Consider the following 15,639-nt stretch of genomic DNA (forward strand, 5'->3'; position numbering starts at 1 on the left):
AGCATAAAAAAAAAGTTGTTTTATACTGCTAAATGTTAGGGTAGTTTCTTATGCAACAACAAATTACCATGCTAGCTACTCTAGCTTCAAACATGGGAACCATTGTTTTCTCTCCCATGCTTTTATTCAGCAAATAATTTCATTAAGGACCTACCATGTGCCAGTCACCATACCCAGCACTGATGATAGAAATAATTGTGGTCTAGCAGAGAGGCAGCACAAAGAAAACAAATCACAATGCAGTAAGACATTTCCCAACCTTGTTTCAGAGGATTCTGTAGGCAGATATTTCTCAAAAGACATGTTTCATGGTCAATTAATTCTGTAAACATTGAGTAAAAACAGGTTTCTTTCCTTAATTACTTCTCAGAGCCTTTAATACTCAAATGTGCATAAGAAATATGTAATAGAAGTCTAGAATGTAGAGGTTTTTTAAATTATTGATCACAAAACAGGTTTGAGAGTTTGTTGTTTTGTTTTGAGAAGAAAGTAAAGCAGAGTTCTGCCAAAGACTATGGAAATAGTGCCTTTGATCATTAAATGCGTATGAAACATGCCCATGGAGCTAGAAAAGGGATACCCAAGTCTTTCTTCAGTAATCAGGGAGTATCTCAATGAGGAAGTAGTATTTGAACTAAGACATAAAGAGGAATTGAGAATTGAGCTTGTGTCAAGATACTGAAATGGGAGAGGCCTGCTTATTAAAGGGAACTGCAAAGAAATGTTATAGACCTCAAATATGATTCCCTCTCTCTGAGAGATAGATGCTAGGATTTCAAGTTCAGTTCAGAAGCTGTTTACTTACTGGTAAATCCTAGCCTAGGGCTCTGTCCAGGCTCTCTCCTGATCTCTCATTTTTCTTTTTCTGTATTTCCCAGGAGGGGCCAGGTGAGAAGCACAGCAGCCACCGGGGGTTTTCTCATTCCTATATTTCTATATTTATAGTAAATTTTTTTCTTACTTTAAAAATCTACTCATGTCTGCAGTTTGAAAGCAGGAGATAAATGTGATCTAATGTACTCATGACTTTTATGAAACTATATATTAGATGCTATGGTTTAGATCATCTAAACAATATACAAGATGTGTTTCCTTCATTTAATAGCCTTGTATATTTCAGATAAGAATAGTGATCCTGAGATTATTTACAAAATATGTGCCCTGATTCCATATGAAGAATTTATATTGAAGTGTTGGTATTTTATAGAATAAATGCTGAAGATATTTTCTTACTAGAAATAGTGAATAGTAATTTCTATTAGGAATTTAGATGACTGCTCTAAGATAATGGAACAGAATAACAAAATAAATGTAAAAATTTGAGCATGTAAATACTTTATATATAGAAAAAAAGTGGTTGCCAAACGTAGGCAAACTTGAAATTCATTTTTATACAAGAAAGATCATCTATTTCTCTTTTTTACTGCCTTTCATCAAGAGATGAAGCATACATGAGGGATTTCTAACAATTCATAACTAAGGAAGTATGACTAAAGGCCAAGAATAATCTGCCCAAATGGCTTTGATTTGGGGAGATTTAAAACCAAATAACTTCTGTTCTAGAGCTAATGAGTTCTCACCTGCCAAATTAAAGCATACTCAGCCAGAATTTCTTATAAGAGGACCACTCATTCTAACAGGCAAATATTGCTCCTTGATGCAAGCAACAAGGCATGATGCGGTAAGTAATTCTTAGTACAAATTGAGACAATCCCATAGAAATACTGAGGACATCACTCAGCTGTCCACATAATGATGTCTCTTTAATCTGACATATTAAAGAAGTAGAAAAACAACAAACAATCCTCAGTGGTATATTTACATGACATTGAAACAGCACCTACTTTTCTATTCACACTACAGAGAAGAAAAAGACTGTCAGAATTGCAGTTACTGATCCCATAAAATCCACTTCTTATATCAAACGTATTTCATAAAGTAAATACATCAAAACACATCTTAATTTTAACTTAAAATTTTTGAAAATCAATTTCAACTTAAAAGTTTTCATTTTAGTCAATATAAATACTTAATTGAGAATTAACTTAAAGGTCACCAAAAATACAAATCTAACAAAACTTACCATGCTGGCAGTATTTTCAAGTTAAAAATCCATCAAGTTTCTTTAAGAAACTTCTTGGTGAAAAGCATAAGATTATTAAAGAATGAGCAATCCTCCAAAGCAAACTTCTTTTAGAAAACTATTCCTTTAGAAAGGAGGCAAAAGTTGTTGTATATGAAGGATACAAAGAAAACCACAACTTGACAATAAACATAAAACAAATCACAATTTTAACTACAATTGAAAAAGTGAATGTTTAAGCCACCGTAAGATATCCATCAGACTACCAAAAATCTTAAAGTCTAAAATATCAAGGCTTGGCTAGTATGCATATTTACAGATAAATCTAAATATATTCATAGATACATTGTTGCATATTCAATTAATACAATAATAGCATTAAAATAAATAAACCACAGTTACACGCATTATCATGAATGAATCTCAAGAACCCAACATAACATTGAATCATAAAAGTAAGTTACCAAATTATGACTCCATTTCTACAAAGTCCAAAAGCATGCAAAACTAAACATGGTAAGCTATAACCCTTAAGAAAATGAGAAACACAAATTTCAGGATAACAGCTACCTCTGAGAGAAGACAGGAAGAAAGAAGAAAGGGTCATAAAAAAACACAAATGGGTTATGTGCTCATGTAAATGTGCCATATTCAACAGCTCTTTGGGGCGGCCACTTATGTTCAAACTGTTTCCTATCTCAAATCCCAACCAAAACACAGTTCTTCTCCCATCCATTTCCTCAGGACCATGCTCACTAACAAAATTTGTACTGTTCAGAAATATGAGTTGTTAACACTCATAGGCACAATATTTGTAAAGTAGAGACATCAACATGAGCTGATAATGATCCTTAAAGAACAACCTAATGGCAGAGATTTGACAAATGTCAGCAGGAAAGATGCACTAGAATAAGCAGACCTGCGATAAAGTCAGTAAACTTCATTACCTAGGCTTCACCTATTACACAAGAACTCAGAATAAATCCATGAGGCTAGATTCTTGTTAAGCAAAAAATTAAGTACAAATACTTGTTTGATGAGGAATAAGAAATAAAAATTTGGATTCAAACCCATGTAATCAAATTTTCACCACATGTAAAAGAAAAAATAATAGATTTGACCATGATGTGTCACAGCTAGTGTTATTTCGATACCACAGATAAAGTGAGTGTCAGTGAAATCTAGCATTACACAATGATAATAGTGTACAGCATTTTACAGAATACAATACAAACAAGTTAAAATTTAAGAACACTTAGTTATATTGTGTTTGCTCATATCATCAATTCAGCAAAAATTCCAAATAATCTATCTTTCTACTTGTCAATGTCAACAAACTACAAATAAATTTTATTTATTAAATTAGGGTCAAACAATGATCTCACTCTTCTGTGGATCTATCTGATAATGGCCAAAAAATCTTAACAGTTAGCTGGTTGGCACTGGACCTTTTTAAGATTTTCAAAGTAATTATGGAGAAGCTGTTCCCAGAAAGGATAAATAATAAGACTCACTTATTTTCATGTTATGCTTGTAACTCTTTAGTTAACCAGAACACATACATAAACTTGGAAGGCCTCAAACAGCAAAACATACCAAAATGTCTATACATTTATCTCTCCAAGAGAGGCAATATTACTCTGAGTCTCTTAGGAAAAGAAAAAAATGTTTTTTTATTTATAGAAAGTGTACTTTACTGGTAGTATTATACCACAGCAACAGTGAGAAATAATACTGATAATAAAGACAAGAGAGAAACGGTCTGTAAGTTCTCATTTTTCTAAGAAAGAATTAAAGAATAAAATTATCTACTTCAATAGTTTCCTAGGGCATTGCTATTTCTATGCTAGAGTAATAGTTGCTAATTCACACTTGTGACTCCAAGTGATCAAAAAGAATTAAATCATCTTTCTAATGCTTTGTATTTGAAATCACTAGTTAGGTATGTGATGCATAATAAAAATGTCTAAAGTTAAAAGCACTGACATATTAAAATGTTCTTATATGGAACACTATCTTAATTCTATATATCACATTCTATATAAATAAGCTATTCACATACCAGATGTCAAACTACTCAAGAAAATGAACTTTTTATCTAAAATATCTTACTCATCCTTTGCAAAATTTTATCTTGAAGGCAACTTCGAAATTGCTCTTTTCAAGCTTTTTATAGGCGGCTCATCCTGAGTCATTTTGGCACTCTTAAAAGCCAAAGGAAGTGGTTTCATTTAAATTTAAGTTCTCAAGGCAGTGTTTTTGTCCAGATCCCATGCAGTGTCAGTAACAATAATCTTAAATATCAGTGATACGCCATGTAAGCTGGGCAGCCACCAAGAAATTTTGCCATCCAAGAACAGCACTTTGATGATCTTTCTGCATTGTCAAAGAATTGCCTCATCTTCCCCCAATAAATTACTCCTTCCATTCACTCATGTGAGTTTTCTTTTACATCATTGGAAGTCAGTATTCTTCCTGTGACTTATGTTTTTCTTAAAAGCCTTCAATTATAGGAAAGAAAAATAAAAATTTATTTTAATTATGCTTTCTCAAACAATATGCTTTTAGCCAACACAAATTGTGCCCAAACTCCTTGCCTCAAAGAAAAGAATCAGTACTTCTTGGGCATTCATTCATAACATTAAGGTTCAACAAGCTAACTCTCAGGAGTTCTGACCAATAAAGTGTTTTCTCCCCAAACAGAACAGCAAAACTTCAGTTTGAGGTTCTTCTCAGTTATGCTGGCATATCTAAGAGACTTAGCCAACATAGAATAAGATGCTTACTACATCATTGAATTTGTTTGGCATAATCCTCGTCATTTTCTCATGGAAACCCTTGTCATATGATTGCTTTTCAGATAGTGTGGGCTTTCTGTAACATTAGATACTATTTCTTAATTAGTAAGTTTGTTATTTGATAGAATTATCTTTTCAGATAAGATTGACCTCCTGAAAAGCTCCACGAAAACTAGCTATGGCCATGTGCCTAAAACAATTAATGGCAAAATTTGGACCCTAGTTCCCTATCAGCTTGGAAAAGACCTGGTGCTCTCTTCAATGCTGATGAGGCTATCTAGCTAAGAGTCTGCCACTTCTCACAGTTGCAACTGCAGTTTGAACCCCAGAACCATACCCTTGGAAGAGAGGCTGGTGCCATCTACCACAGTTGTTAAGGTGATCTGGAAGTTTAGAGCTGGAGACAGGTTCTGGAATGTCATATTGCTGTAGCACCCCAGTTCCTAATCCCACCTGGGAGGGACCTGGAAGTTACCACAGTGACCTGAAGAAATATATCATATCTCAAGCATAAGCACTCAACATTTTTATGTGCAAAAATGAATATATATTTTCAAAAGGTATACCTTATTGCACACATTGTCATACAGCCTTTTTACCTAGCACTATATTGTAAATAATTTCCCATATTCATGTAATCCTTCAACATTATGATTTTTAGTAACTAGGATCCCAAGCTGTGGCTAGACCATGCTTTCAAATGTTTCCTATTTTATATAACTTTCATTTCTCAACATTAGTATATGATCAAACACCTTTGTGATCCCATTATTATGAAAAAGAGCATTTCTTCATCATAGTTATTTGTTGACCTACACTACTATTCAAAGTAGTGGACCACTGATTTTGTGCTGTTCAACCCCCATATTAGTTAATTCCTTTGAGTTTGTCCCATGTGATAAACCTTTCTCACATCCCATAGAAAGATATCCCGTGAAAGTTCATAAATGTCCTTTAAAACATTACAAAATAAAAGGATTGGTATGACTCATCGGATATTGGTATCAAGTCATTGACCTCTATTAGCATTCAAAATGATTAATTAATTTGCCCCAAATTGATGATGATGAAGTCAAAAATAAAATATAAATTTATTGTAAGGCTTATAAAATATCTTTCTTCCAAAGGGCAACATGTCCTCATCATCAACTGAACTAATGGACTACTATCTACTTTTTCACTTTCTCTATTAAAAGGGTACCCAAAATCCTCTTTGGAAGTTTACAAGGATAAGGGTCAGGAAATAACTTCATGGGCCCAGCAACAAATTCAAAAGAAAGTAAATATTGTTACACTCCATTTTGTATAGTGCGTAGATACAGCAAGACAGAAAACAGAGGCTATTAAATGCAAAATACAATACAACTTAAGAAAATCATTTAAGTCAAAAAAATAGCTTTTCTACAGCTCCAAAGAAAGGTCCTGCCACATTTTAATGTTATTTCACTGTATATATTATAATATAACATTAAAAAGGTTTTCCTAACAAGAGAACCTAAAATAAAGAATGTAATATAATTAATAGGATACTTAATGATCATTAAATAATTGATTCTTATTTACCTGTGAATGTTATCTAAATTCAGTGATACATGATTATTTAAAGATAAAAATATTTTTAAGAAAGTAGAGGAAAAAAATCAAAACTCAGTAATGCCAATAAAAGGGTGATATGGCAGTAATACCACATCTCAGTATCTCTTAGCATTTTCCAACCTCTTTGTAAAAGATGATAACGTAAAAATTTATGATAACATGAAAAGTTTATGATATTTTGAATCAGTATTAACTTTAAGATGTGTCTATTCTGCTTAGTAATCATGTGACCTTTAGTTATAATTCAACTTCTGTGAGTCTTAGTTACTATTTCTATAAAATTATTGAATACCCACATCATGGGAATTATTGTGAGTATTTAATTTGATATGTGTATAAAGAATCTAGCATAGTACCTGAGCGGAGGAAATAGTCAACAGCTGTTATGTTCTTTTTCCCCACTCTCCACTGATTTTACCAAGGCATTATTGCCTTAATATTGTCACTTAGTATTTTTTGTTAAACCAGTCGGTTTTCATGTGTGTACCTATGCAACAATCTTGCATGTTCTTCACATGTACCCCCAAACCTAAAATACAATAAAAAAAAAACCAGCCGGATGTTATATCACTGAATGGTTTGTATTATTCAGATACAATTTTCTCATTCATTTATTCTTCTAGCACATGCCATACATCTACCATGTGCTCAGAACTGTTTTAGATACAAGGGATATCGCAATGAACAAAACAGAGCCCCCACCCCCAGAAAAGATTCTAAGACTTAGGAAGCTTATATGATCATAGAGGAATATAAATTTGTTGTTTTAAAAAAAGTAAAACATGTAATTTAATAAATGCCGTAGAGAAAAGCAAAATATCTGGGTGAATAAAATTCCAGGTGGAGGAAGGAGCAAGTAGAAAGGCCCTAAGACAGGAACAAGTCAGGCCAGTCAGAAAAATAGCAAGAAGGCAAGGGGTGCAATGGCATGACTGTGTGGAGATTGGTAGGTCAGATGGGAGCCAGATTATCTACAGCCTTATAGGACATTTTAAGGACTTTAGATTTTACTCTAAGTTAAATGGGAGGCATAGAGGAATTGACTCTATTGTGGGAAGAGTGGAAACAAAGTGACCTATATTGCACATTTTGCAATATTCCAGGTGAAAGACGTTGGAGGCTTGAGAATAGTAGTAACGGGGATGGTGAGAAGTTGTCAAATTCTGAGTTTTAAAGGCAGAGATAATGGGATTTGCTGATAGATTAAATGTGGGATGTGAGATCACAAAAAAGTGATAAGAGTAACGCCAAGATTTTAGGCTATATAGCTGGAAGGATGAACTTACCATTGTTTGAGAAAAACTATGAAAGAAGTCTAGGGAGGAAAGAACAGGAGTTTGGTTTGCTAAGTTTGAGATACATACTAGAAATCCAAATGGATATACAGAGAAGGCACCTAGAAAAAGAACCTGGAATTGAAGATAAAGTTCAGGCCAGTAATCCAAAACTCGAAGTCCAGAACATATGGATGATAATTAAAGCCATGATACTGGATGCAGTCTCCAATCAGAAACAAGTGTAGGCAGAGAACTTAGAAGATCCAGGGCTGAACCATAAGGCACTCAGTGTTCAGAGGTTGCACAGATGCAGAGTGGGTGGTTTCTTTTCTCATGCCAACCAATTCTCCAATTCTCTAGCACCAACGATGCTTCCTAAAATTTAACCCAATTCTGACACTAACTACTCAGAGCTAGTGTCAGACTCCACAGGTTTAAAGACTCAGTCCCAAAACAATGTCCTCACTTCAGATGCTGCTTACAAATGTCAGGTACCCAGGTTTTTCACACTTCTGTTTGACATGGTTACAAAGTCAGAGTTTCCCATAATCCCCCACTTCAGGTTTCATAACCTGATAAGACCCACAGGACTCAGGAGAATAATATACTTACTACATCAGTTTATTATAAAGGATGCAAATGAATAACCAGATGAAGAGGTGTATAGGAAGAAGTCTGTTAGGGTCTCAAGCACAGAAGAGATCCTCTGCCCCATGGAGTTGGGGTGCACCAGCCTCCTGGCACTTGGGTGTGTCTACCAACTCAGAGCTCCCAAACATCATCATTTACAGTGTTTTATGGAGGTTTCATTACCCAGATCTGATTGTGGCCATTGGTGATTAACTTAATCTCCAGCCTCTTTCTCCTCCCCAGGGGTTGGGGGTAAGGGTGGGACTAGTTCCAAGCTACTAATCAAGATATGGTCTTTCTGGTGACAGTCCCAATCCTGAATCTCCCTATGGAAACTCCAAGAGTCACTTCATTAGAACAAAAGATACCCTCATCAATCTAATAACTCAGAAAATTCTAAGGGCTTGAGCTCTGTGCCAGGAACCAGAGACAAAGACCAAATATTTTTCTTATCATACCATAGACCACCCCCTGGTCTTGGACACATCTTTTATATCAAATATAAGACGTAACACCATAAAAACCCTAGAAGAAAATCCAGGCAAAACCATTCAGGACATAGACATAGGCAAGGACTTCCTGACCAAAACACCAAAAGCATTGGCAACAAAAGCCAAAATAGACAAATGGGACCTAATCAAACTCCACAGCTTCTGCACAGCAAAAGAAACAGTCATTAGAGTAAATCGGCAACCAACAGAATGGGAAAAAAATTTTGCAGTCTACCCATCTGACAAGGGACTGATATCCAGAATTTACAAAGAACTAAAACAGATCTACAAGAAAAAAACAAACAAGCCCATTCAAAAGTGAGTGAAGGGCCGGGCGCAGTGGCTCAAGCCTGTAATCCCAGCACTTTGGGAGGCCGAGGCGGGAGGATCACAAGGTCAAGAGATCGAGACCAACCTTGGTCAACAAGGTGAAACCCCGTCTCTACTAAAAATACAAAAAATTAGCTGGGCATGGTGGTGCATGCCTGTAATCCCTGCTACTCAGGAGGCTGAGACAGGAGAATTGCCTGAACCCAGGAGGCGGAGGTTGCGGTGAGCCGAGATCGTGCCATTGCACTCCAGCCTGGGTAACAAGAGCGAAACTCTGTCTCAAAAAAAAAAAAAAAAAAAAAAAAAGTGAGTGAAGGATATGAACAGACACATTTCAAAAGAAGACATATATGAGGCCAACAAACATATGAAAAAATGCTCATCACTGATCATTAGAGAAATGCAAATCAAAACTACATTGAAGTACCATCTCACGCCAGTTAGAATGGTGATCACTAAAAAATCTGGAGACAACAGATGCTGGACAGGATGTGGAGAAATAGCAACACTTTTACCCTATTTGTAGGAGTGTAAATTAGTTCAACCATTGTGAAAGACAGTGTGGTAATTCCTCGAGGACCTGGAAATAGAAATTCCATTTGACCCAGCAATCCCATTACTGTTAATATATCCCAAGGATTATAAATCATTCTATTATAAGGATACATGCACACAAATGTTCATTGCAGCACTGTTTACAATAGCAAAGACTTGGAACCAACCCAAATGCCCATCAATAATAGACTAGACAGGCAAAATGTGGCACATATACACCATGGAATGCTATGCAGCCATAAAAAACAATGAGTTCACGTCCTTTGTAGGGACATGGATGAATCTGGAAACCACCATTCTCAGCAAACTGACACAAGAACTGAAAATCAAATACCACATGCTCTCACTCACAGGTTGGTGTTGAACAATAAGAACACATGGACACAGGGAGGGGAGCATCACACACTGGGTCACTGGGGGGGACCTAATGGAGGAACAGCAGGGGGTGGGGAGTTGGGGAGGGATAACATGGACAGAAATGCCAAATATAGGTGATGGGGAGGAAGGCAGCAAACCACATTGCCATGTATGTACCTATGTCACAGTCTTGCATGTTCTTCATGGGTAACCCAAAACCTAAAACACAATTAAAAAAAAAATATATATATATATATATATATATATATATGAAAGATTCCTCATTGTAATAGACAAAATATAATATACCATTACATTTTGTCATATCAAATGCTTTGTCATTTTTGTTATATCAAATGCTTTGGAAGATTCCTGGTTATAATAGACAAAATATAATATACCATTATATTTTGGTATAATATACCATTATATTTTGTCTATTATAACCAGAAATCTTTCCAAGCATTTGGTCATCAATATTTACAGTTGCACACTGATCAGTCTGCTGAGAGATTTACACTACACAGTTTGAAGTCCTAGGAATTCTCAGAAACTCCTTCCCAGATTATATTCTTTATAGTAGATATAACCTGAAAAAAATAAGAGTCAAAAGATACTAGCCTATTACTAGAGTTCCATTTAGTCATTAACAGACAGTCCAATATTCACCATCATCTTGCATGACCAGACTCTTTCCCAAAGTGATGCCTCTCAGGTTTGTAGGCTGCCTTTCAATATTGTTGAGTTTAAAAGCAGGGTGCTCTTGGCAAACGTAGAGTGCCACCCTTCCAGAGCTTGGAACTCTATTCTGGACTGAAAAGCACTCATACAGAGGGATCAGCCTTCTGTAGGGCCACAGATGGGCATCCAGTGTAACAGGAAGGAAGGCATAGGCATATGAGGGTATGCAGGTATGCTAGTGGGAAGTCTCTTTTAACTGCTTTTATTTTCTCAGATTGAAAAGGAATTAAGATTATTAGCTGAAGGTATAGATAGGGGAGTTTTAAAGAAAGAGAAGATATGAAATGCTCTACTCAGCGATTTTCAATTTTGGCACTATAGACATTTAGGGCAGAGTAATTCTTTGTTGTGGGGGCTATTTAGAAGCATCTTTGAACTCTACCCACTTAGATGCCAGTAGCACTCCCTCCCTGAGACTGTGATAACCAAAAACATCTCCAGCATTGCCAAATGTCCCCTGAGGACAAAATCTCCATAGTTAAAAACTACTGCCTCCCTAGGAGATGGGGGAGTGAACGGAGTAAAGAAATGTAAAAAGAGGGTGACCCTAGGTCATCGAAAGTTTCACTCGAGGCTAGTGGGAACAAATTTTGAATGAAGTCGGTCAGCTTGCTTATGATTATTTTTCCAGCCACATTAGCTGCTTAGGATCAGAACAGGCAAGAAATTATTACTTCAAAGTAAAAATTATTACTTCAAAGTAAAAAGGTATATGTAAGAAAGTGATTAAAATGGTAGAATTTAAGTCAGGTAAGAACGAAAAGGAGGACATGAGAGTGGAGAAGGACAATGAAAGGTGGATGAATCAACACAGTGTATTCAAGATAGATGGAGGAGTCTGGGTACCAGAAGGCATGAGTTAGGAAATTATGAGGTGATGGTTAGCAAAAGAGATGCTTGAAACTCATTCAGAACTGGTTGAAGTCACTGATAATTTTACACACACGCACACACACACACACACATACACACACACACAGAGAGAGAGAGAGAGAGAGAGAGAGAGAGAGAGTTATCTAATGATATATATTATACTTTTTATTAAATCCTGAGAAATCTTTAGCTCCACAAAGAGCCAAGAATTGTGTTGCCAGTGTCTCATTATTGGAACTAGCAAACTGTAAGATTCAAATCTCCTATAGCATTTATATACACAAGTTTAATATAGCCTATTAATCTGAGTTCTGCATTTTATTTGCTCATAATTTTCTATATCTCAGTAAATAAGTGAAAGCAGCAGCTATTCCAACTCGCTCCAAGTTAGAGATTGGCATGATATCTAGCTTGCTTAGTTGTGAGAAAACCTTAGGCAAGAGGTGTTTTTTCCCAAAGTAAAATAAGGTATTGAGCTTGTGGAAATCAAAGCAGCTAAACAAACCTCTTATTATTAGAAGAATGGCATGACATTCAATATCCTTCAGGGAGAATTTAACCTGGTCTTTGATTTCGGCACTTTTCACTACCTCAAAATTAGGTCAAACAATAAAGAAGAAGAAAGGGCATGGAACAAAAGGCAAAATAAAGTCATATACCAATTTTACTTTTCAAGAGGAGTCCAGTGAAAAATAAGAACAAAGTAAATTTTCCTTAATCTCTAACTAATGTTCCTCTTGTTTTTGAAGAAAAACATGTTTTTCTGTCATTTTATAATAAATCTAAAAGACTATTATTTTTAGCATGAAATGCTGAGTACTGCTTTGCCAAAAATAGTCACCCTATGCTACAATCCTCTAAGTTTGTTTTAATAATACTCAGATACGAACGACCACTATGTCAGCTCCCTCGGTTCTAACTACAATTATCTGTTGTTTAAAATAGATGTCCTAAGAATGTTATCTAAGTGAACAAAAGCATAAACATTTCAACTATCAAATCATCAGAACTGCTTAGGCAAGCATAAATATCTCCTGGCTCCAATGTCTCCCTTGTGGAATTTTTTTTCCTCCTGTTACTTGCCCTGCTGTTGTAATGATAACAGGCGCATGCTGAGATAATGAAATTATGGATCTTCTTTTTATGGCTTAAGTGCTCTTTATTTCTGAAGAAGTAAGGGTTTCTTTCTAGGTAGTAATACATTTTAATACAGTTCAAATACAAGAAAAACAAGATATTTCATAGAAATGCAATCAATAAAGAATACCAGAGGGAAAAATAAGTTGAATTTGGAAGAAGATTCAAGCCTCCCTGATTGGATTGCATTAGAGAAGGCAAAAAATTAATAACTTCATGTCATTGAGATTTTTCTCACCTCCATCCGGAAACTGAGTTCTATGAGCCCTATGTTAATTTTCCAAACTCTTCTTTGGTTTGCGTAATGAAGAGCCACTTCAGGGTTATGATCAACTCAGTGACTAACTGGTTTGGAAATCTCACTTGTTTCAAGTTCTGTCTTCACACTCCTCAAGACTGCAGACTCTGTCTTACCTAACAAAGGTGACATACCGCAGAGGATTACAGAGACATGCAAGAAAACCAAGTTCTATTCCTGGTTCCATTGGTGAGATCACTTCTTTTGGATTGGTATCAGATTCCATTTAACACTGTCCATTTTTGAGATCTTTTTTTTTTTCCTCAACAGAAGTCCTCTCAACTGCCACACTGACAAGCCGGCCTTTTTCTGATGTCCCTAAGTGCTGGCACTACCAAGGATTCAGATAAGAACTGAAGCTGAGTGACTGGATTAACTGATAAAATTGCTAATTAAAGCCCTGTTTTCAACACTCCTGAAAGATTAACCAACTGGGCCAACATTTGGAGCACAGAGGATGTTTTACTTTTAACAGTTTACACTGTTTGGTAAATAAAAGGCTTTAACAATTTCAAAGAAATTCATGTCAAGAAATTTCCATAGATATTTTTTCCTCCAGAGAAGTACACAAGTGAGACAATTTAGTCAGAGCTTTGTAAGGGTTTTTTGTTTTGTTTTGTTTTGTTGTTTTTTTCTTGTAAACATTGTTGCTTGGCAGGGACGCACAGAAGCTGATTAGTCTAATATGTTTACATCACTGTGCTGACACAATGATAGCAACACAAATATAGAAGTGCATTTTTCTTTTAAAAAGACAATCTAGTCTAATAATTTTAATTTTAAAACTAGTAAAAAAAATACAAAACTTATATATCTGGTCAGAGACTGCCAGAGACATAATAGGATGTGGTAGGTTAGGGTACAGACACAGCAACCAAGTGCCTGCGTTGGGTCCTATCCCTCCCACTTCCCAGCTGGGTGGCCTTGAATTAGTTACTTAGCTTCTCTCTACTTCCAGTTTTCCATATGGAAAAGTATTTAATTCATCTAGTACCTACCTCAGAAGATTGCTATCAGGGCTGGATGAATTAAATCTATCAAGTGTTTATAAGAGTATGGAGCATATAATCAGGTAGTAAATGTGTGTTGTTATTCTTACTGTGAGTCCATAAACAAAAATGACCTTCAAGGTGTCTTCACATAAGATTTAACTTCTGTGTGTGTGTGTGTGTGTGTGTGTGTGTGTGTGTGTGTGTGTGTGTGTGTTATAATAAAAGCTCCTTAGCACTTCTCAACACCATCCCATACATGATGACATAATCTGATCAATGATTCTTTTTCCTTAAGAGCCTCACTCTGTTTGACACCAAGAATAACATCATCTGTAAAATAAATTTCTTGTACCATATGACAGTTAAACTTCCATCCTGCTCAAACAAGCACCAGCTATAAGCCTGTAAAATAAAACTTGAAACTCCTGGTTTCCTTGGCCCACTTGCTAATTGTCATCCTCCTGTGACAACTCCCTCACTGTGCTATAAATCTACCAAGTGCCTAACCCCAAATATGAACATCACCCACTCTGCTGGGAAAAGACGACATAGAATTAACCCCCTGTGGAGTGTTTTTTTTAACTTGTAAAAGGAAGTGGGCTTATTTTCCCTGAGGGCTCTTTCTTTTCTCAGAACGAGTCTATCCTGCTGATGATAGACATGTGGTATGCAGATAAGTTGGGGACAGAAAGATAGATGTAGATGGGCAGGAGAGGTAAAAACAGGAAAGAAATACGTCCTTACCAAACTTACCCTGGTCCCTTGACCTGTCTTAGGGTGAACACCATTAAAATGTGACCGCCTTTGATATAACTTCTAATGTGGCTGGAAACAGGACTCGTGCATTTCAAATGTGAGATGTTTAGACTGTATTAAAACATGAGGCTCCGGTCACATCAAAGGCTCCTCTCGGGTGGCTTGGGCCAGCGTAAGGTCACCACTGCCCCCACTGTAATAGGTGTGGAGACACTGTGTACCTGTGAAATGGTGGTGTTTGCTTTTTTTTGCTGATAAATGTGGAGCTGGGAGAGGAGATGCCTTCCTGTGCCTGAGGAATGACCTACTGTGGAAGGTTTAAAGGCAAACAGGTATCAGGTTAGGGTTATGGGGGCAATTTTTTGAATGGGGGATGTCCTTTGTTCTGAGGGAATAGGCTTATTTAATTCCTGGTGCAAGAACAGACATTGATAAGAAAGTCTTCCTGCTCGATCACCAAATTTTAAATAAAGGCAATTTTATTCTGACAATAGGTCATTTGGCTGACATCAAGGCAGGATATAAAAGATGAGGGCAAGTTAACCTCATTTTGTCTTTTTATACTTAAATATTTTTATCTTACATCACACTCATCCAATATGTTTACATTGCAACTGCATAAAATTGAGGGAAGAAAATTTTCTGTAGTCACTACTAGCCTATAGGAAAAGTTCTTAAAAGCAATCTCTTTATTACATCTCTAATGGTTTTGAAGGTCTTAGTAA

This window comes from Saimiri boliviensis, chromosome 1, assembly GCF_048565385.1.
Source record: "Saimiri boliviensis isolate mSaiBol1 chromosome 1, mSaiBol1.pri, whole genome shotgun sequence".
Classification (NCBI taxonomy): Eukaryota; Metazoa; Chordata; class Mammalia; order Primates; family Cebidae; genus Saimiri; species Saimiri boliviensis.